The sequence below is a fragment of the Rutidosis leptorrhynchoides genome, chromosome 6 (genome assembly GCF_046630445.1).
Source record: "Rutidosis leptorrhynchoides isolate AG116_Rl617_1_P2 chromosome 6, CSIRO_AGI_Rlap_v1, whole genome shotgun sequence".
Taxonomy (NCBI): Eukaryota; Viridiplantae; Streptophyta; class Magnoliopsida; order Asterales; family Asteraceae; genus Rutidosis; species Rutidosis leptorrhynchoides.
Window position 1 is genome coordinate 165,658,893 of NC_092338.1, and position 23,967 is coordinate 165,682,859.

Sequence of the window (23,967 nt, forward strand, 5' to 3'; positions counted from 1 at the left end):
GTCACATTATCTTTTGTAAAACGTTATCCTTTCATGAATGCAAAACTTGTTTTAAAATAGCATGTAGTATTATACCGTGTAATGGGCCTGTTGTTGACGATTCGTACATGATGATTTTGTACGGGGCGTCACATAAAAGGCATCATTTAATCCATACTGTTTCTTCTGGTGTCTCTCCATTTTTCGTTTTAACTTCTTTTCAATGGATTGATAGGCAACAAAAGATTCAGCCAAAGCCAGTTCCGACACGTTATCACTGGGCTTACTGCCAGAACCAATATCATCCACAGATGTGGCATCAATGCTGGGTTGAGATTGACCATCACCCTTAGCACCTACTTCAGTATGAGCGTTTCTGGGCTTAGAGCCAGTTCTTCCTTGAACATCACCATCATCACCATCACCATCTCCATCTCTCCTCTGCTGCTTAGGAGCTTTCTCATGTTCATGCTCCCCCTCATATTGTTTTCTCTTCTTGTGACATTTAGATTTCTTCTCCCCCTTTTTGTCATCAGAAGGGGCAGAAGTGGAGCCTGGGGGAACAGAGACATCAAGATCACTGTCTGATTCAGGCATAGAAAATGAAAAGTTGTTCTAGTCAGCATCAGCAGGAGATAGATTTGCACCAGGGTTCACACCATACTGTTGAAGACATAGGCCATTTGATTGACACTTGCTCTAACATCAGCTTAAAGATCAGCCATTCGTTACATCGTCTCAACCATTCGAACATAAGCAGTAGCAGGAATCATTGTAGCCATTTGCTATTCATATGACTCCACCCTATCTTCCAACATTCTATTTTCATCATTTAAGAATCTATTCCTTGATCTTTCAAGATCCAATTCAGCTTGAAGGCGAGTGATATGATCAGTGTACTCGTTATGAGAGATGATCCTCTGCTTTAGTTCATCATCTTCTTCATAATGTTACCTGATAACATCAACTGCCAAGTCAGCAAAGGCATTGATCTGACGTAGCTGGGTTTCAATAGCTGACGTAGTTATGCAGCCAGCACGTAGAATTGCGTCAGCAACATTATCAATGATGGTGTCCCTGATGGTCCTTGTAATATCAGGGGTGATTCTGGCAATTGTCCTATAGACAGCAAGGGTAGACAGCCCTTGCATTTCAGACACATCAACTGCACTGGTTGATGGTTGTGCAGTAGCAGTAATAATAGGAGTTCACTATGGGGTGGTGGAGGTGGAAGGTCAGAGTCTAACTCATCACCATGATCACCATCATTTTTACCTTCACCCTGGAGTGTCTGCTTCGGAACAACGCACTTGCTCCGGGACAGCGTGCTTGTCCCGGGACGCTATCCTTGTACTGGGTCAGAACACCAAACCGGGAAGTTGTGGTAGTTCCGGTAGTGTGGTGGTCTCGACTAGGTCATTACGGGTGAATGCCTTGATCAATCGGGAGGGTTTTGCATCGTATTTATTCTAAGTGTTTCTTCACGGTGTCTGTCATGACCGGGCATAATTGTTGCCGGTTTATCAGCAGGCTTATTTGTGTGTTAATATAATCCTTATCTTTTTAATGCCTTTGCATCCGGCTCGGTGATGCCGATAGCGTGCATGCTTGTCCGGGCTGGATTCTTACATGGCGTTACCGGCTATCCGTTGTCCAACGTAGTCCTTCCCGGGTGCATACATAAGTAACCTTCTGGTCAGGTTACTGAGGTGATACCGGGAAGGCGTTCTTTTCCAGGATTGGCTACGCCGGGTAAAACCCTAGCCGGGATACTGCTTATTAGTGTCCTTTTTAAACGGATCATTATACGTATCATCAACATCATTCTAGAATCACAATTCTAACAACCAATCCTCTATGGCATTGGTTTTACAAGGCTATCTATTCTATAATTACCCATATATCATACAAATATGAACATGACATACGTATTGGAAATATATTCGACTATTAGATGTCTTAACTTTTCAAGTCAAATTATGTTTACTCGAATTTGGATATTTAACTTCATATATTTTACTAATTAATTTCACTCCAAAATTTTAAAACCGTAACCATTTCAAGTCGAATTTCTCGATTCAAGTAAAAATATATATATATATATATATATATATATATATATATATATATATATATATATATATATATATATATATATGTGTGTGTGTGTGTGTGTGTGTGTGTATGCTTGTGTGCACGTGCGTTCATGCGTGCGTGTATGCGTTTGTGGAATCAATAAAATTTATGTACAATTTTCTTTACAACATTTTTTATTTAAAAATATATATAATGACTAAGACATACTGTATATAGTTTTAGTATTCTATTAATTATGGATTTTGTTTATTTTCTCGATATCACTATATCACTATCACTATATACATTAAAAGAGAGTCTCGATTAGCTAATAAATGTTTTTAAAATCCCCTTAATTACTATTAGATTAGAAAATTACATTATAATACCCCTTAATCCAACGGTCCTTAATCATCCACTAAAAAATAAGCTAATAAATCAATTTTACATACAATTCATCCCTAAAATACCCTTTTAATAATTTCGACCGGCTTGATCTTTCAATATCATTAATATAATTTAAATTTAATCCCGTCTCTGAACTATTAAAAGCCTAAATGCGTTGTTACGCCTCTTCTTCATCTAATGCCCTAGAATCCCGTCTTCACAATTTCAAACATATCAAATCGAGGTATCCACCCTACTTTTTAATTCGATTTGTGATGTACTTGAAAATTTAAATTAGGTTTCTATCATTGGAAGCTTAAAACTAACCCAAATCTTATCGTGCAACAGAGTATTCCAAGGATATCAACAAACATCATCCTTCATCAGCCTTTGCTAGGTATTATATTTGCTGTAATTATAATTAAGAAATTAGGGTTTTTGTAATTTTTGATTAGTGTAACCTGCGATTGAAAGCGTGCTCGATCAATTATGATGTTATAATCTCTTATTGAATACGTTATTACAAGGTTAGGGTTTTATTATTATACACAAGGATCTAACATCTGAATTGATAATCATTTGTTTGTTTACTCAATTGAACAATTGAGAAAAAATACCATCCACGAACAGTATCTCGAACTGTTTATTCGATTGGTTTTATCATTGTACATTTTGATTTGTTTTATTAGTTTAATGTGTACTATTTAGTCAAATGGTTATACTTTCAGATATAATATAGATTATTATATATATATATATTATATGTTTTGATAAAGAGAGGTTGTAAATGCAGGTTCATTCATAGGTGTGTGGTTTTATTTTTCTGATTGTTTCATTGTAAATGCAGGTTCTCTTAATGTTTACTCCCTATTATTTTATTTTCTTAGTCCTTGGGTGACTCTGTCCCTTCAAACTCATCACACAACTTGAAAACTGACTCATATGATCTTGAATGGTAAATGGTTGAAGAGTGTGCTTTAGTTGACTAAGGGCCTGTTTACTTTTTTGTCCATTAAGTTCCATATGGATAAAGATGGAATTATTGATATAGATTGACTATATGTAGTAATCAGTGAATAAATAATGTTGTTTACTTATTGAATTAAATAATCCGTCTGAATGATAAAAATGACATTATTACCCTCGAGATATAAAAGTAAATAATTTCATTTTTAAGCCATGAACTACATAGAAATAGAAGCAGGTTGCAAAAACTAAAATCTTAACTAAAATCACATTTTATGATCAGCAAATGAAAATCAAAGAGAAAACAAAATATAATGAAATATTAGCACCTCAAACAAGGGTCTCGATCTAAATGAAACGTGATTCTGTTTCATTCTATCAACTACAACACAAGCACTCTCCACTTAGAACCAAAATGTTGTGTGTAAAATCCCTTTAATCAAAAACCCAGTTTAAAACTTGGTTTGTTTTTGCTTCAACGCATCCTTCTTTTTCTGGGTTTGATAAAAAAAAAAAAGTCAATTCGCTTTGTCAGATTTTTCTGGATTTTATGTAAAAATCGATTTGCTTTGGAGATGTTCGTTCCTTTAAGTAATTGATGGTGTTCTATTATTGCCTGTTTTTGGAGGTTAATAGTGGTAAAAAAAGGTGTGAGAGAAAGATGAGAGAAGGCAAGTGGTAGATAAAAGGGACAAGATTGGAAACGGATGAGCCATATGGGGACAACACCCCTTTTTTGGGTGACTGGTACAGGCATGTGGTCAATTAAGTTTTAAAATTAAGTTAAAAGTAAACACTCCATATGGGTGACCGAATAAGGTGTCCAGAACATTAATCCCTATTAAGGCCCAAGTAAACAGGCCCTAACTGTTATGGTTGGTTTTGGTTATAATAATATTTTTGCTATTTTGTGTTTGATTTATTGGTTTAGTGCTGCTGTAATGATCATATAAAACACTTAAGTGCATATTATGATACAGTAGTATTCATATTGGTTGAGTGCTCATACCATAGAGAGACAACCTTATGTAACATTTGATACTGTCATCTCCATACAATTTCATATTTATCGTGTTCCATTTGCAGTAGAGGTGGAAATTCCAATCCATTTTCATATCGAATGGTCGTTTGATCATCTATATTCGCTGCTCTTATCCTGATCTTATATTCGAAGGTATTCACACAAACCCAACTTTGTTTATAATTTCAATTTCAATTTTAGGTTTTTATTTTATTGTTGTTGGTCGATAACTGTATAATCGTTTAATGGGGATACGGATTTATTATTTGTGTTTTGGATTTGGCAAATGTAGTGGTATGCATAATTATGGTCCTGCATGTTGCATTCACAAAATTTAGATAAATGAAGCTCTCTTTTTAAACGATCTCAGTTGATTGCCCTTAGGTCAATTATCTATGAGCAAAGGTTATTATTGTTTCATTTTTTGCTTTTTATAATTACTATCCGCGACTATTTTCATTAATTCTTCTCTTTTAACCCTTAGTTAATCTAAAAATAATATTTGACCTGTATACGATACTATATAAAAACTAACAGCTAAGTTCATAAATTATGTAGAAAACAACTACAATAGTTTCATGTCTGTACGTTTTTTTTATAACATTAAATGTGTTAAATGCCATGAGTTGTTTTAATGTAGATGGGCTTCTTTACGACATATATTATGTGCCTGTTGTTACTAATGAGTTTACTGTATCTTGGTGAGTTTCTAAAGTCGTTAAAGAATTCTAAGGTGCCAAAATCGGTTACGATGCAAGTGGCTATGCAATTAGCGCTAACTTCCATTCAATTAAGAATCAGATATTGTGGTTCACGGAGCATTATGGTTCGTATGCTGCAATCGTCAATCAAAAACGTTCCTTCCTGTTTCTAAATTAAGTTAGGGTTCTTATGGTGCAATCGATTTGAGTCATAAAGATTCGCAAGAAGTTTGTTTGATTTCTGAAAAATGACAGGTTTTTATTATTTCTTGATAAAACCCTAATGCTACTTTTTGATGTTTTAAAAGTTTTAAGCTATTGTGATATTAATACGGATTAATAATTGTGGGTTTTTGTTTCTTATGAAAAAATCGCTTGCACAATTAGGGTTTCAACAGTTCGTTGTTAAATTTATGCCATTTATCATCGATGAACCCCTATTTATGAATGTCTAAACAATTAGGTATGGATATACAAATTCGAACCATATGCAAATTTTACATTCATAGGATCTTTCATAGATATGTACATATTTGTAACGACCCGTCAAAATCGCTATTGACGCGGCACGTTAATCATTGATTCCACAGTGAGGTTTTGACCTCTATATGATACGTTTTGATAAAATATTGCATTCATTAAAATAAGTGACTTTCTAAACATAGAAAGTTATAAACATGTGGGCGAGTGCTTAGGTATAAGCAAAACCCCGAAATACATAAGTCTTTAATTTACAGGTTGACATCACAGTCCAATTATTTATTACACAACGCAGTTTTATTTTGAATGCAATAAACTTTGTACAAAGCATGAGAGACTCCATGCAGGCAACAAGCACATCACAGCGGAAGCATTCTAAGGACCTGAGAATAAAACATGCTAAAAAGTCAACACGAATGTTGGTGAGTTATAGGTTTAATTGCTCGAGTCATAAACATATATAAAGATAGACCACAAGGTTTCATCAAAAGTTTATCAATAGATTCTACGTAACAGAGCACCCTGGTAACTAAACTTAACGCTATAGTGATAATTACCCCATTCGTTTTAATACACGCAAACCAACGTGTCTTAAACTCAAATAACATACGTCCGTTAAAAGGCTAGCGCTCTAGCTCGGACGGGGATGTCAAGCCCTATGGATCCATATACAATTATTCGCGCCCATCAGTCCATATCCTATGTACTGGCAGCTACTAGTTACCAAAGCTAAGGGATTTTCGGTTTAACTCAGTGTAGAATTTTGTATGTACTTGTGTCTTATTGCGTTTAAAATAAATTGCATGTATTCTCAGCCCAAAAATATTTAAAGTATTTAAAAAGGGATCTATAACTCACAGTTCAATATTGCGATTCAATATTGTAGGCAAATTGCGTAGACGTAATGATGGTAGACGACTGTATGGTTGGTCTTGGATTCAAGAACAATACCCCGAACAATACCCAATATTTCCTTATTTTAAAACGGTTTGAAACCCGAATTAAAAATACCCTCGAATATACTTTATTATTATTAAACTTAAAATTATAATTATAATTATAATTATAATTATAAAATTTACGTACATAAATTTTTATGAAATATTTCGTCGAGCAAAACTGACCTTTTATAGTACTTTTCGATTTACTGTAGCTCATGCGATCGCATGAGTTTTCAGTGTTTTTGCCATGCGATCGCATGGCCGCCTTTTCTGTTTCTGTTTGCTAGTTCGTCGACATCAAATAGTGTTTACTGTAGCAAATAGTGGTACTGTAGCAAATAGTGTTTTACTGTAGCAAATAGTGTTTTACTGTAGCAAATAGTGTTTACTGTAGCAAATAGTGTTTTACTGTAGCAAACCACTGTAGCAAACTCGTTTTCACTGTAGCACTGTAGCAAAATACGGTTCACTGTAGCAAATAGTGTTTTACTGTAGCAAATTGTGTTTTACTGTAGCAAAGTAATTTTTACTGTAGGAAAGTCGTTTTTACTTGTACATATATATATACATACATATAATTGTTCATGAATCGTCGAGAGTAGTCAAAGGTAATTGTATATATGTAACAGTTCTAAAATTTTGAGACTCAATCTAACAGACTTTGTTTAACGTGTTAAAATAATAAATCGTATAGAGAATTGGTTTAAATAAGTCAAAAATTTTCGGGTCATCACAGTACCTCCCCGTTAAAGAAAATTTCGTCCCGAAATTTTGAGTAGTACCTGTTTCATGAGCGATATCAGTGAACAAATGTGGATACTTTTGCTTCATTTGATCTTCACGTTCCCAAGTAAACTCGGGTCCTCGTCTTGCGTTCCAACGAACCCTAACTATCGGTATTTTGCTTTGTTTTAATTGTTTGACCTCACGGTCCATGATTTCAACAGGTTCTTCGATAAAATGGAGTTTATCATTGATTCGTATTTCATCAAGAGGAATTACGACATCCTCTTCAGCTAAACATTTCTTCAAATTTGACACGTGAAATGTGTTGTGAACACTACTAAGTTCTTGCGGTAGCTTTAATCGATAAGCAACTGTTCCAATTCTTTCGGTGATTTCAAAGGGTCCTACGTACCTAGGACTTAGCTTTCCTCGTTTACCGAATCGTACAACGCCTTTCCAGGGTGACACTTTCAACATGACTTTGTCGCCCACTTGAAATTCTAGCGGTTTTCTTCTTACATCAGCATAACTCTTTTGGCGACTCATGGCCGTTTTCAATCGCTGTTGTATTTGAATGATCTTTTCGGTGGTTTCATGAATAATTTCTGGTCCAGTAAGTTGTCTTTCTCCTACTTCACTCCAACATATAGGAGATCTGCACTTTCTACCGTAAAGTGCTTCAAATGGCGCTGCGTTGATGCTCGTATGATAGCTGTTATTGTATGAAAATTCTGCCAACGGTAAGTGTCGATCCCAACTGGTTCCAAAGTCAATCACGCATGCCCGTAACATGTCTTCCAATGTTTGTATTGTTCTTTCACTTTGACCATCTGTCTGTGGGTGATAAGCGGTGCTCATATCTAATCGAGTTCCCAATGCTTTTTGTAATGACTGCCAGAAACGTGATGTGAATCGGGTGTCGCGATCAGATATGATAGAGATGGGTACACCATGCCTGGAAACTACTTCCTTCAAATATAGGCGTGCTAATTTCTCCATACTGTCTGTCTCCTTTATTGGTAGAAAGTGAGCTGATTTAGTTAGACGATCAACTATCACCCAAATAGTATCATGACTACTTGCAGTCCTTGGCAATTTCGTAATGAAATCCATGGTTATTCTTTCCCATTTCCACTGCGGAATTTCTGGTTGTTGCAGTAATCCTGACGGCTTTTGGTGCTCAGCTTTGACCTTTGCACACGTTAAACATTTGCTTACATAAGTAGCAATTTCTGTTTTCATATTAGGCCACCAATAAAACTTCTTGAGATCGTGGTACATTTTTCCGTTTCCTGGGTGAATTGAGTACCTCGTTTTGTGTGCTTCATCCAGTACTAGTTGCCTTAGGTTACCATGTTTTGGTACCCATATCCTACCAGCAAAATACAGGGTTCCATCGGCTTTTTCTTCAAGTTGTTTTTCTAACCCTTTGCTTATTTCGCCTTTTCTGTTTTCTTCTTTTAAAGCCTCTAACTGTGCTGCTTGAATTTGCTTTGTGAGATCAGTACGAATTGTAATATTCAAAGCTCGGACCCTAAGAGGTTTTACTCTTTCTTTTCGACTTAGGGCATCAGCTACAACATTAGCCTTTCCGGGGTGGTAACGGATTTCACAATCGTAATCGTTTAACAACTCTACCCAGCGACGTTGCCTCATATTGAGTTGTTTTTGATCAAAAATATGCTGAAGACTCTTATGGTCGGTGTACACTGTACACTTGGTGCCATATAGATAGTGTCTCCATATTTTGAGTGCAAAAACTACTGCTCCAAGTTCTAAATCGTGCGTCGTATAGTTCTTTTCATGAATTTTTAGTTGTCGTGAGGCATATGCGATGACTTTTGTGCGTTGCATTAATACACATCCTAAACCTTGGCGTGAAGCATCACAATAGATCACGAAATCATCATTTCCTTCCGGTAATGACAAAATGGGTGCAGACGTTAACTTCTTCTTTAATAACTGGAATGAGGATTCCTGTTCTGTGGACCAATCATACTTCTTTCCCTTTTGAGTCAATGCAGTTAAGGGTTTGGCGATTCTAGAGAAATCTTGAATGAATCTTCGGTAGTAACCAGCAAGACCTAAGAATTGGCGAATTTGTGTTGGAGTCTTCGGGGTTTCCCATTTACTAATGGCTTCGATCTTGGCGGGGTCAACTTTAATTCCATGTTTACTGACAACATGGCCCAAAAATTGTACTTCTTGTAACCAGAAATCACACTTCGAAAATTTTGCGTACAATTCTTCTTTCTTGAGTATCTCTAGTACCAGTCTTAAGTGTTGCTCATGTTCTTCCTTGTTCTTCGAGTAAATCAATATGTCGTCGATAAAAACAATGACAAATTTGTCTAAATACGGTCTACAGATGCGATTCATTAGATCCATGAATACTGCTGGAGCATTAGTTAATCCAAAAGGCATGACTAGAAACTCATAGTGACCGTAACGGGTTCTGAACGCGGTTTTAGGAACATCTTCTTCCTTCACTCTCAGTTGATGATATCCGGAGCGTAGATCAATCTTAGAATAAACACTTGATCCTTGCAATTGATCAAACAAATCATCAATCCTCGGTAATGGGTACCGATTCTTGATCGTTAATTTGTTTAATTCTCTGTAATCTATGCACATTCTCATAGATCCATCCTTCTTCTTGACGAACAGAATAGGAGCACCCCAAGGTGAAAAACTAGGACGAATAAATCCACGGTCCGATAATTCTTGCAACTGGTCTTGTAATTCTTGCATTTCTGAAGGTGCAAGTCTATATGGAGATCGGGCTACAGGTGCAGCTCCTGGTATGAGATCAATCTGGAATTCTACACATCTGAGTGGAGGTAGCCCCGGTAATTCTTTTGGAAATACTCCGGGATATTCTCTTACAACTGGCATGTCATCAATGCTTCTTTCTTCAGTATCGATCTTCTTTACGTGTGCCAGAATAGCATAACAACCTTTTCTTATAAGTTTCTGGGCCTTCATGCAGCTGATAAAGTTCAGTTTTGAGTTGTTCTTCTCCCCATAAATCATTAATGACGTTTCATCCTTACGAGGGATGCGGATTGCTTTCTCAGCGCAAACAACTTCCGCTCTTGTTTTGGACATCCAGTCCATGCCAACAATTACATCAAAACTTCCTAATTCTACGGGTATCAAATCAATTTTGAAGGTTTCACCAGCGAGATTCATTTCGCAACCATGGCAAATTTTATCGGCTTTTATCAGTTTACCATTAGCTAATTCAATAGTATATTTATCGTCTAGAGGTAATGATGCACATTTTAGTTTAAAACTAAAGTCTTTACACATATAACTTCTATCAGCACCCGTATCAAACATAATAGAAGCTAGTTGATTATTAACGGTAAACGTACCCGTGACAAGATTAGGATCCTCACGTGCTTTACTGGCACTAACATTAAATGCCCTCCCACGTGCGGGTTCTTTGTTCTTCTCCTTATCAGGGCATTGATTTATAAAGTGACCAGACTTCCCGCATCCATAACATTTCTTGACATCGGTCGATTTTGTCTTTACTTCAGAAACGGTGGCATAACAATCTTTCGCCACATGTCCTTTCTTGTTGCACTTATCACAGACCACTTGGCAATAGCCTGCATGATGTGTGTAACACCTTTTGCAGAACGGATGAGGTCCCTTATAGTTTGGACTTGCAGTTGCCCCATCTTGTTTACCTTTAAAAGTTTCTTGTTTCTTCAGGTGAGTACTTTTGCCCTTATAGTCTTCCCATTTCCTCTTTCCTTCAGTTGTCTTGACTTCGGTAATTGGTGCCTTAATCGAACTCTCTGTGATCTGGTCCATGAGTTGGTGTGCCATTGTCATGGCTTCCTGCATCGTATTTGGTTTGGACGATGTAACATTTCCTTTGATATTGATCGATAAACCGTCAATATACATTTCTATCTTTCGCTTCTCGTTTGGCACCAATTCGGGACACAACAAGGCTAGTTCCATGAAACGCTTTTCATAGTTATTGAGATTCGCGCCGATAACCTTCAGATTACGTAACTCAGATTCCATTTTTCTGATCTCGTTTCGAGGACAGTACTCCTCGATTAGCATCTTTTTCAGTTCTTCCCAAGAGATATCATATGCCGTATCTATTCCTTCTGCTTTAGCATAATTGTTCCACCAAGTAAGTGCACCATCTTGCAACGTGCACGAAGCATACTTTGACTTGTCTCCGTTCGCACAATTACTGATTTTGAAAACGGACTCCATCTTTTCAAACCATCGGGTTAGACCGACTGGTCCCTCGATTCCACTAAACGTCTGTGGTTTGCATCCTTGAAAAGTTTTGTATGAGCATCCGTTTCGTGAGTTTGTGTTTACGGCTGCTGCTTTGGCTGCTGCTTCGGCTGTTGCTTTTGCTGCCTCGGCTGCAGCAATTCTTTCATTCACACGTTTCTCGACTAGTTGCTCAAACTCAGCATCCGACATTTGAGACATGTTTCTTCAATAAACACAACAGATATAATTTAATCATATAGAATATTATAGGTAAAATGAGTTGTCAATAGTTAATCGTAGCATATTAATAATATGAACCGATTATTATAAAAGCTTTTTCTTCTTATTAGCATTTTATAATTATTTCTAGGGTATTACCTACCCGTTAAGTTTATACATAATAGCTAGTACAAGGAATTAACTACTAAAATCCTAATAATATTCCACTATGAAAAATTATAGCGAGTTACTACATTATTATGTAATAATAATAATAAGAAGTAGTAATAATACAAATAATCATTCCATGCATTTATTATTAATAAACCAAAATAATACAATACCATACAATACTGATATTTTACATATGCTTATTTTACATAACAAGATAGAGTAGCACACATAAGCAATAAAATAGCGCATGGAAGATTTATGGTTGCGAGGTCGTTCATTCAGAACTATCAGAAACTTCTTCCCATTTGGTTCTCTCTGCCAATTGTTTGTGTGCACATGGTCCGACAGACATTCTGGCAGTGTATTTTATTTTTAGTTGGGGTTTTGAGGTACCCGTTACCTCAGTGGGTTTTATACAATAAGGGTGGTTACGGATCGAATGGTCCTGTTCTTTTTTAATAACTAAGGACATTTTATTATTGTGGTTGTTTTTATTATCTATTGCAAGTTGGAATTTCTCCTTAGTGATCTCTTTTATTTCATTAGTGAAATCCTCCTCCTTACTGATCTCGTCTGATGACGAACTGTCTGAGTCATGTGTAGGAGAATATGACGACGAACTGCAAGAATATGTACCGGTGGTCATGAACCGAAATCTGCCAGGCGTAATCGGCACAACCCGCTCGTCGGCTGTATATCTGGACCAATGTCCATATTTGTTTAAAAATGGACGATCCTCTTTTACTCCAGGGATCATGGGTCCATGCCAACGATACTGTGGCTCCGAAAAACTAAAGCTGGGTGGAGCTGGAACCTCCTCTGGGTTTACCGGGAGTTGAGATTCCCCTGCTAACACAATTTCTTCTTTAATAGGTATTTGAACGCCCTTTTCAGTTGTGGATAGAATAGATTCAGTGTCCGATTCCGAGTCGTACAAAATGATAGGATTAGAAGAAGTCATCTATCACATAATTGAAACAACAATTACGTTAGCATATAAATATATTACATATAATGTTTTTGACCAAATGATAAGCAAAAATCAGTAAAAACAAATATGGTCATAGTCCAGACTCACTAATGCATCCTAACAATTACCAGTTAAACACACTAATGTAATTTCTGGTTCCCTATGACCTCAAGCTCGGATACCAACTGTAACGACCCGTCAAAATCGCTATTGACGCGGCACGTTAATCATTAATTCCACAGTGAGGTTTTGACCTCTATATGATACGTTTTGATAAAATATTGCATTCATTAAAATAAGTGACTTTCTAAACATAGAAAGTTATAAACATGTGGGCGAGTGCTTAGGTATAAGCAAAACCCCGAAATACATAAGTCTTTAATTTACAGGTTGACATCACAGTCCAATTATTTATTACACAACGCAGTTTTATTTTGAATGCAATAAACTTTGTACAAAGCATGAGAGACTCCATGCAGGCAACAAGCACATCACAGCGGAAGCATTCTAAGGACCTGAGAATAAAACATGCTAAAAAGTCAACACGGATGTTGGTGAGTTATAGGTTTAATTGCTCGAGTCATAAACATATATAAAGATAGACCACAAGGTTTCATCAAAAGTTTATCAATAGATTCTACGTAACAGAGCACCCTGGTAACTAAACTTAACGCTATAGTGATAATTACCCCATTCGTTTTAATACACGTAAACCAACGTGTCTTAAACTCAAATAACATACGTCCGTTAAAAGGCTAGCGCTCTAGCTCGGACGGGGATGTCAAGCCCTATGGATCCATATACAATTATTCGCGCCCATCAGTCCATATCCTATGTACTGGCAGCTACTAGTTACCAAAGCTAAGGGATTTTCGGTTTAACTCAGTGTAGAATTTTGTATGTACTTGTGTCTTATTGCGTTTAAAATAAATTGCATGTATTCTCAGCCCAAAAATATTTAAAGTATTTAAAAAGGGATCTATAACTCACAGTTCAATATTGCGATTCAATATTGTAGGCAAATTGCGTAGACGTAATGATGGTAGACGACTGTATGGTTGGTCTTGGATTCAAGAACAATACCCCGAACAATACCCAATATTTCCTTATTTTAAAACGGTTTGAAACCCGAATTAAAAATACCCTCGAATATACTTTATTATTATTAAACTTAAAATTATAATTATAATTATAATTATAATTATAAAATTTACGTACATAAATTTTTATGAAATATTTCGTCGAGCAAAACTGACCTTTTATAGTACTTTTCGATTTACTGTAGCTCATGCGATCGCATGAGTTTTCAGTGTTTTTGCCATGCGATCGCATGGCCGCCTTTTCTGTTTCTGTTTGCTAGTTCGTCGACATCAAATAGTGTTTACTGTAGCAAATAGTGGTACTGTAGCAAATAGTGTTTTACTGTAGCAAATAGTGTTTTACTGTAGCAAATAGTGTTTACTGTAGCAAATAGTGTTTTACTGTAGCAAACCACTGTAGCAAACTCGTTTTCACTGTAGCACTGTAGCAAAATACGGTTCACTGTAGCAAATAGTGTTTTACTGTAGCAAATTGTGTTTTACTGTAGCAAAGTAATTTTTACTGTAGGAAAGTCGTTTTTACTTGTACATATATATATACATACATATAATTGTTCATGAATCGTCGAGAGTAGTCAAAGGTAATTGTATATATGTAACAGTTCTAAAATTTTGAGACTCAATCTAACAGACTTTGTTTAACGTGTTAAAATAATAAATCGTATAGAGAATTGGTTTAAATAAGTCAAAAATTTTCGGGTCATCACAGTACCTCCCCGTTAAAGAAAATTTCGTCCCGAAATTTTGAGTAGTACCTGTTTCATGAGCGATATCAGTGAACAAATGTGGATACTTTTGCTTCATTTGATCTTCACGTTCCCAAGTAAACTCGGGTCCTCGTCTTGCGTTCCAACGAACCCTAACTATCGGTATTTTGCTTTGTTTTAATTGTTTGACCTCACGGTCCATGATTTCAACAGGTTCTTCGATAAAATGGAGTTTATCATTGATTCGTATTTCATCAAGAGGAATTACGACATCCTCTTCAGCTAAACATTTCTTCAAATTTGACACGTGAAATGTGTTGTGAACACTACTAAGTTCTTGCGGTAGCTTTAATCGATAAGCAACTGTTCCAATTCTTTCGGTGATTTCAAAGGGTCCTACGTACCTAGGACTTAGCTTTCCTCGTTTACCGAATCGTACAACGCCTTTCCAGGGTGACACTTTCAACATGACTTTGTCGCCCACTTGAAATTCTAGCGGTTTTCTTCTTACATCAGCATAACTCTTTTGGCGACTCATGGCCGTTTTCAATCGCTGTTGTATTTGAATGATCTTTTCGGTGGTTTCATGAATAATTTCTGGTCCAGTAAGTTGTCTTTCTCCTACTTCACTCCAACATATAGGAGATCTGCACTTTCTACCGTAAAGTGCTTCAAATGGCGCTGCGTTGATGCTCGTATGATAGCTGTTATTGTATGAAAATTCTGCCAACGGTAAGTGTCGATCCCAACTGGTTCCAAAGTCAATCACGCATGCCCGTAACATGTCTTCCAATGTTTGTATTGTTCTTTCACTTTGACCATCTGTCTGTGGGTGATAAGCGGTGCTCATATCTAATCGAGTTCCCAATGCTTTTTGTAATGACTGCCAGAAACGTGATGTGAATCGGGTGTCGCGATCAGATATGATAGAGATGGGTACACCATGCCTGGAAACTACTTCCTTCAAATATAGGCGTGCTAATTTCTCCATACTGTCTGTCTCCTTTATTGGTAGAAAGTGAGCTGATTTAGTTAGACGATCAACTATCACCCAAATAGTATCATGACTACTTGCAGTCCTTGGCAATTTCGTAATGAAATCCATGGTTATTCTTTCCCATTTCCACTGCGGAATTTCTGGTTGTTGCAGTAATCCTGACGGCTTTTGGTGCTCAGCTTTGACCTTTGCACACGTTAAACATTTGCTTACATAAGTAGCAATTTCTGTTTTCATATTAGGCCACCAATAAAACTTCTTGAGATCGTGGTACATTTTTCCGTTTCCTGGGTGAATTGAGTACCTCGTTTTGTGTGCTTCATCCAGTACTAGTTGCCTTAGGTTACCATGTTTTGGTACCCATATCCTACTAGCAAAATACAGGGTTCCATCGGCTTTTTCTTCAAGTTGTTTTTCTAACCCTTTGCTTATTTCGCCTTTTCTGTTTTCTTCTTTTAAAGCCTCTAACTGTGCTGCTTGAATTTGCTTTGTGAGATCAGTACGAATTGTAATATTCAAAGCTCGGACCCTAAGAGGTTTTACTCTTTCTTTTCGACTTAGGGCATCAGCTACAACATTAGCCTTTCCGGGGTGGTAACGGATTTCACAATCGTAATCGTTTAACAACTCTACCCAGCGACGTTGCCTCATATTGAGTTGTTTTTGATCAAAAATATGCTGAAGACTCTTATGGTCGGTGTACACTGTACACTTGGTGCCATATAGATAGTGTCTCCATATTTTGAGTGCAAAAACTACTGCTCCAAGTTCTAAATCGTGCGTCGTATAGTTCTTTTCATGAATTTTTAGTTGTCGTGAGGCATATGCGATGACTTTTGTGCGTTGCATTAATACACATCCTAAACCTTGGCGTGAAGCATCACAATAGATCACGAAATCATCATTTCCTTCCGGTAGCACTGTAGCAAAATACGGTTCACTGTAGCAAAATACGGTTCACTGTAGCAAATAGTGTTTTACTGTAGCAAATTGTGTTTTACTGTAGCAAAGTAATTTTTACTGTAGGAAAGTCGTTTTTACTTGTACATATATATATACATACATATAATTGTTCATGAATCGTCGAGAGTAGTCAAAGGTAATTGTATATATGTAACAGTTCTAAAATTTTGAGACTCAATCTAACAGACTTTGTTTAACGTGTTAAAATAATAAATCGTATAGAGAATTGGTTTAAATAAGTCAAAAATTTTCGGGTCATCACAATATTCAGTGCATATTTTTTGTTTCAAAAAATATGTGTTCTTCCATGAAACAGTCAGCTGAATAGCATTGTTTACAAACTAAGAGAAGTGAATACATGGCATAACAATAAGCATAGTGACTTCTTAAATGAGATTACTGAATTCGCTTGATTTTTATTTCGTTTATTGCTATAATCGATTGGATTTGATAATTTAGAGCTGAGAACTTTCTATTATTGTTATATTTGTTATTGCGGGATGCATTGGTGAATCTGCATAGTTTATCATCTTAAACTTTGAGTTTAACTGTGGACCGCTATTTGTTTATGATTTTTGACAGTTTCACTTCATCGTATAACTATAGTCAGGATCAACATCTGAAGAGTATTTTAGGTACTTCCGTTTTTTATTCCGTTTTTTATGCCTTTCTTTTTATCTTTGTTTGGATTTGGATCTATATAATTCTAAATATTGGTTCCCCAAAGTGATTTTAGAGTTGTGTTTTGGAATTTCTTTAAGTGAATACAAGATGTTCTTTGTTTTCTACCAAGTTGCTTTATGCTATTTGTGGCTTTTGTTCAGCTTGCAGAATCTGTATATGGGTGGTTAAATCCTTTGGTAAGCTTTATTGTCCAGCTTGGTAAGATTTATTGTTCAGCTTGACTCTATTTTTCGTTTATCTTCTGCTTCTATTATTTGGTCTGATATCTACTTATTGAGGCTAGGAATTTGGTTATACTTATATAAATTGTGGGTTTCTTAGTGGTCAGAGGTACAACATCCTATGTTACCACTACATAATCCAAGTAGTTTTTCATGGACAGTTCTTTTTGACACTGGTATCTAGGTAAATTTACTGTTGCCGAAATGAAGCGAGAGTTGAAAAAGGTATATATGTGAACATAGTTGCTTTGGATATCGCAATGCTTCCAGAAGCTATGACAGATGATCTGCAAACTCCAATATGGAAGTAAGCAGTTCACTATCGGTTATCGCATTCGTATAATTTTGTCAATATGAAAGACGTCGATTTAGAAACATACCACTATTTTTCTGAAGTGAAACATTTTCCGTGATAATAAACTAAAGACTACCACTGTGTTAATTGATGGTCATGTATCTAATATGCTTATTGCAAAATAGGGGGAAATAGTAAGTTTCCAATACGATTTGTTGATTACTTATATGGTAGAAGTTGAATTTTGATTGAAAACTTACAAAAGAAAAAGAAGTTGCAAAGTTATCTTTTAAGGTGGTAGTATTTTCATTAAAAAAAGGTTTTAATCAATATTGATCTACCTATATGGAAGTGGATACTTAAAGGATTCTTTGATTCTATTCTAATAATTATTTTGGCAAACAAATATAAGCTCTAAAAGTGGGATGTTGAGTTGAGAGTTTGTATTTAATGCATGTTCAGTAGTATGTCCTCTACGATGACGGTTCATCAAAGTTGGATGTTATTGATGTATTTCCAGCTCCATCGTATGTTTTTTACTGTACTTGCATATTTGGAGATAATAACAATCATTGCTCTTCGTTATGAACATGTAAATATGGATTATATATGATATCTAACCGGTTAATCAGGTCAGCCAAAAGTGGGTCATCTGTTTTCATCCCTACACCGAACACCAAACAATTGGTAGTTTCTTTCTTAATTCAATGAGTTAATTTGTACACTCATCGGTTAACATGTTAATGCTTTTATCTGAGTGTTTTTGTTCTTTTACATATAATATATATTATTATATTATATATTCTATCAGGTTACAAGTTTATTTGTTGGGATTACACATTGATCTTGTTTTTAGTATTAATAATATATTTTTTGTTCCATAAACTTAGTCTCCCTAATTTTATTACTTTTTTATTATACATCTTGAAAGTAGGTATGATTTATTTTTAATTATGTAAATATGTAAATTATGATGGTTCTTGAAATTTGGTTACATCTTTGGTCTTTAATGTTAATTTTTCATTACAAGTTCTACTCGAGGTGTGAGTGTTAATTTACAAAAGTTATCAAATGTTCTATGTGTTGCGCGTTTCTTGATCAGTGAATGAACCAGATTCGTGTTATGCAGAATACCGACAGCGAGAGTAGATAAGTTCATTTTACTATTTCCCCCTATTTTGCATTATCTTTTGGCAGAACTCAATACGTCAAGTAGGTAAGCTCATTTTACCTTTGAGGGTTGTTTCGGGTTACTACTTCACTCCCAAAGCAGCTTTCGGAATGAAGTAGTGACCCGAAACAACCCTCAAAGGCAAAGCTCAAGAAGAACATAACTTATGATCAATAATGTATGCTATGCACCGAGGAATGAGTTCAACATATTTTGATCAGCTTAGATTGTACCTTCACAAATAAGCTCCCCGTTCTTAATATTATTTATGGTGTATGGACTAAACAAGAGCCTAGAAACAATAAACTATGCTTGGAAATCGTGTCCACAAACTTGAAATGTGTGTTTTTGTTTCTTACTATTCACGATCTTTTCGTACTTGCTATATGGATTCATTAAACCATTGTATTGTACTGCGTGTTAATCAACTGTTATATTTACTGTGAAAATGTTTTTATATCATTATGAATTATATCAAACTATATTTGTTTTTTTTTTTTTTTCCATTTGCCAATGATTATTTATTTTAACATGTTTATGATACCTCTTTCATAATCTTAATTTTAAAAACCCGCGAAATCGCGATGCTTCCTGAAATTATAAGAAAAAATGTTTGATTAATGTATAATGCTATGGAATTTTGTAAATTAAAATTGTAAATCATAAGTTCATAGCATACATACATGTGACCCCAAAAAGAGTTTTATTAGTAGCAGTAACAAGTTTTGTACATACTTTATTGACTTGGTCTGATAGAAGCAAAAACAAGAAACTCTATGGTGGTTGTGGCACATAAGTGAATTCACTTTATCAATATAAGAGCAGTGTGATCAGTGCAGATGGAAATTGATTTCATTTATATTAGGAAATTTATGTACTTAATAAAGTTTGTTGAATGATTTAGAATCTGAATAACAGGCGGAACTGGTAGTGATATCCAGCCTACGCCCCGAAGACCAGCTGAAAATGATAGAGGCTGTCGTATACAGAACATGGGTATCGAAGAGGCACAACAGTTAATTTGGATGTCTCATGTAGAACAATTTCTCGCATTGGTTGTTGGATTGATTTTATCCACGACTATCGTCAATTCTATTGTCGCCGGTATTGCCATCTCCACTGTCACAATCGATTACTGGTATTCATCCTTTTTCTATTTCAATTGTTTTAATCATCATGCTTTAGATATTCTCACCTCTGATTTCTTTTTTGTACAAACTAAATTCATTTTGACAACTGATATAAGCTTAATGGATAAATAGGATTAACGTTGAGAGTTAATGGTTTAAGGTTTAGGAATTGCTATTTAGGGTTCATGGTTTATGGTTTAAAGTTTAAGATTTAGGGTTAAGGGTTAAAATTTTAGAATTTATGCTTTAGGGTTTAGGGTTTAGAATTAGGGTTTAGTGTATAGGGTTTACGGTTTAGTGTTTAGGGTTTAGGGTTTATGGTTTAGAGTTTAGGCTTTAGAGTTTAGGGTTTAGTTTTTAGAATTTATGGTATAGAGTTTAGGGTTTAGGGTTTTATGGTTTAGTGTTTAGATATAGAGTTTAGGGTTTAGTGTATATGGTTTAGGTTTTAGAGTTTAGGGTTTAGATTTTAGAATTTATGATTTAGGGTCTAGGGTTTAGGGTTTAGTGTGTAGGATTAAGGGTTAGTGGTTTAGGGTTTGAGGTTTAGATATAGGGATTAGGGATTAGGGTTTAGAGTTTAGTGTATAGGGTTTAGAGTTTAAACTTTAAGGTTTAAGGTTTAAGGTTTAGATTTTAGAATTTATGGTTTATGGTTTAGGGTTTAGGGTATAGGTTTTAGGGCTTAGGGTTTAATTTTTTACAAATATGGTTTAGAGTATAGATATAGGGTTTAGGGTTTAGTGTATAGCATTTAGGGTTTAGGGTTTAGGGTATATGGTTTAGGGTTTAGAGTTTGAGGTTTAGATTTTAGAATTTAAGATTTAGGGTTTAAGGTTTAGGGTTTAGGGTTTTGAGTTTAGGGTTTATGATTTAGGGTTTAGTGTGTAGGGTCAAGGGTTGGTGGTTTAGGGTTTAGAGTTTAGTGTATAGGGTTTATGGTTTAGAGTTTAGTGTATAGGGTTTAGGGTTGTGTATATATCATCACAACCAAACCTAAACATGGATGTGTCATACTCAGCGGTGTATAATGTGAATTGGTGGATTACGTCCAACGAATATGCTACAGGCAAGTACACGAAATTTCTTTATCTTATTTATTATTATTGATTTTATATCAACTACTTTTTCATATTTCAATTTCGAGTTTAACATACGTTAACTTAATCTTGATTGTGAATGTTAATCAACAATCATATTGAAGTTTTTGAACCTAAACTTGATAAAATGAAATCTTTAACATCTGAAATTACGAACGAAGAGATTGCACTTACTACAAAATTTAGAAATTTAGAAGCCACAATATCAAATACTTTAACACGGAAAGATTTTGTGAATAAAGGAGACGAAGCGGCAATGTCAAGTTATCACAATTCTATGTCATTTTTAGTTGGAAAGCTTACTATTATACACAACTATATGGATGAGGTATGCTAAATCATAAACTTCACACATCTTCTAAATAATTAAAAAAATATTAGAATATTATGCATTTTATTACAATATAATGTCTCAACTCATTATAGGTTGACGAATTACGACAGAAGACTTTCTCAAGAATGCACAAAGTACTAACAACAAAACAGAGTTATGGCAATATTCACAATTCATGATCATCCAACAAGAATAACTACATTGTCGAATATGTGCGAAAATACAACGAAGATTTGAGATAACCATCCATAATTCTTAATTCAATCGGCTAAAACTACGTCACGATATCGGAGATGATTTATTTAATTTGAATCAAAGTTTTGTTTTTTTATTTATTCATTAGTACATTTTGAAACTTTAAAAATTTGAATCCCTATAAAACATCTGGTTTATGTTCATGTAGACATAATAATAGTTTTTAAGTTTATATATTTAATTTTATAGGTTAAATGATTAGACCATTCAAAAATTCCGCGAAACCGCGGGTCTTTAATCCTTCAAAGCACGGGTGTCTTTTGAAGTTGTTGGTGCCTACAAAGAAGACCCAGTAACTGTATGCACAATTATGGTTCAAATTGTTTGTATTTTAGTATGAGTTCTATAACAGGAAATATGTGTTTTGGATTGAAATAGTTTGTATTTTTGTATGGGTTGCAACGAATGAGGTTTAGATGACCTGCAAACTGACCTGCAAACTCTTAGTCATGTTTTGAAGATCTTGATGAGTCAAATAATTCTTATCCACAAAAGAATATTATAGAAAATAGTTTGAGATTGTATGCATTATAAATAGGATTTGTGTAACTTATAATCTATTTGGAAAGTTCCCATCAAGAATGTTGTTTATAAGAAAGCCTTGAGACGTATTTGACTGAGATGTAAATGTTCTATGTTTAAATATCCTTTGAATATTATTTGTACAACTCTAATTATATATACTTATAGTACAAACTAAATTCATTTTGACAACTAATATAAGCTTAATGGATAAAAAGGATTCAGGTTGAGAGTTAATGGTTTAAGGTTAAGGAAATGCTATCTTGGGTTTACAGTTTGTGGTTCACAGTTTAGGATTTAGGGTTAAGATTTTAGAATTTATGCTTTAGGGTTTAGGGTTTGGGATTTAGTGTATAGGGTTTACGGTATAGTGTTTAGGGTTTAGGTTTAAGGGTTTAAGATTAAGGGTTTAGAGTTTAGGGTTTAGTTTTTGGAATTTATGGTATAGAGTTTAGGGTTTAGGTTGATTTAGGGTTTAGGGTTTAGTGTATATCGTTTATTTTATAGGGTATAGGTTTTAGAGTTTAGGTTTAGGGTTTAGATTTTAGAATTTATGGTTTAGGGGTTTAGGGTTTAGTGTTTAAGGTTAAGGGTTGGTGGTTAAGGGTTTAGGGTTTATGGTTTAGACTTTAAGGTTAAAGGTTTAGATTTTAGAATTTATGATTTAAGGTTTAAGATATAGGTTTTAGGGCTTAGGGTTTTGTTTATACAATTTATGGTTTAGAGTATAAATATAGTTTTAGGGTTTAGTGTATAGGATTTGGGGTTCAGGTTTAGGGTTTGTGGTTTAGTGTATAAGGTTTATGGTTCAATTTTTCTTTCGTTAATTAAGCCACCTTTTTTTAAAAGGGATTGAGGTTTAAGGTTTAGGGTTTATGGTTTAATGTGTAAGTTTAAGGGTTGATGATTTAGGGTTTAGGGTAGATTTAGGGTTTAGGGTTTAAGGTTTATATATTGGAATCAGGGTTTAGAGTTTAGTGTATAGGGTTTAGTGTTTAGGATTTATGGTTTAGACTTTAAGGTTTAAGGTTAAGATTTTAGAATTTATGATTTAAGGTTTAGGATATAGGGTTTCAGGTTTAGGATTTTGTTTTTACAATTTATGGTTTAGAGTATAGATATAGGGTTTAGGGTTTAGTGTATAGGATTTAGATTTAGGGTTTATGGTTTAATGTATAGGGTTTAGGGCTTATAGTTTAGAGTTTAGGGTTTGAATTTTAGAATTTAAGGTTTAGGGTTTAGGGTTTAGAGCTTAGTGTGTAGGGTATAGCATCGGTGGTTTAGGGTCCAGGGTTGGTTTAGGTTTTAGAATTTAGGGTTTAGATATAGGGTTTAGGGTTTATTGTTTACATGTTATAGTTTAGGGTTTAGATTTTAGAACTCCAAAGTAATTGTGACTATGAGTGTCTCGATCTGAACAACAAAACTCATATATGGGGTTTGAAGCAAGAAAAAAGATCAAAGAAAAAGTATGTTTCTAAATGGTGGCTAAAGTTCTTAATTGTAAATGGGTATGTTTCGGACGACAGTGTTTGATTGCGTTCATGCGTGATGAACGCAGGTTCATCATGGTCCTAGATTAAGATATAACTTA

General features: G+C 35.0%; 1 long non-coding RNA gene across 3 annotated transcripts; it reads left to right on the plus strand.

Moving 5' to 3' along the window:
• The first annotated feature begins 2,684 nt into the window (after positions 1 to 2,684).
• LOC139852941 (uncharacterized) lies at positions 2,685 to 18,751 on the plus strand. Of its 3 annotated transcripts, none has more exons than XR_011761223.1 (4): positions 2,685 to 2,839; positions 4,495 to 5,385; positions 17,244 to 17,296; positions 17,486 to 18,751. It is a non-coding gene; the product is annotated as an uncharacterized lncRNA (long non-coding RNA). The 3 variants fall into 3 exon arrangements; XR_011761224.1 differs by having other exon boundaries at positions 4,495 to 4,582; XR_011761222.1 differs by lacking the exon at positions 2,685 to 2,839 and having other exon boundaries at positions 4,400 to 5,385.
• Positions 18,752 to 23,967: the final 5,216 nt, after the last annotated feature.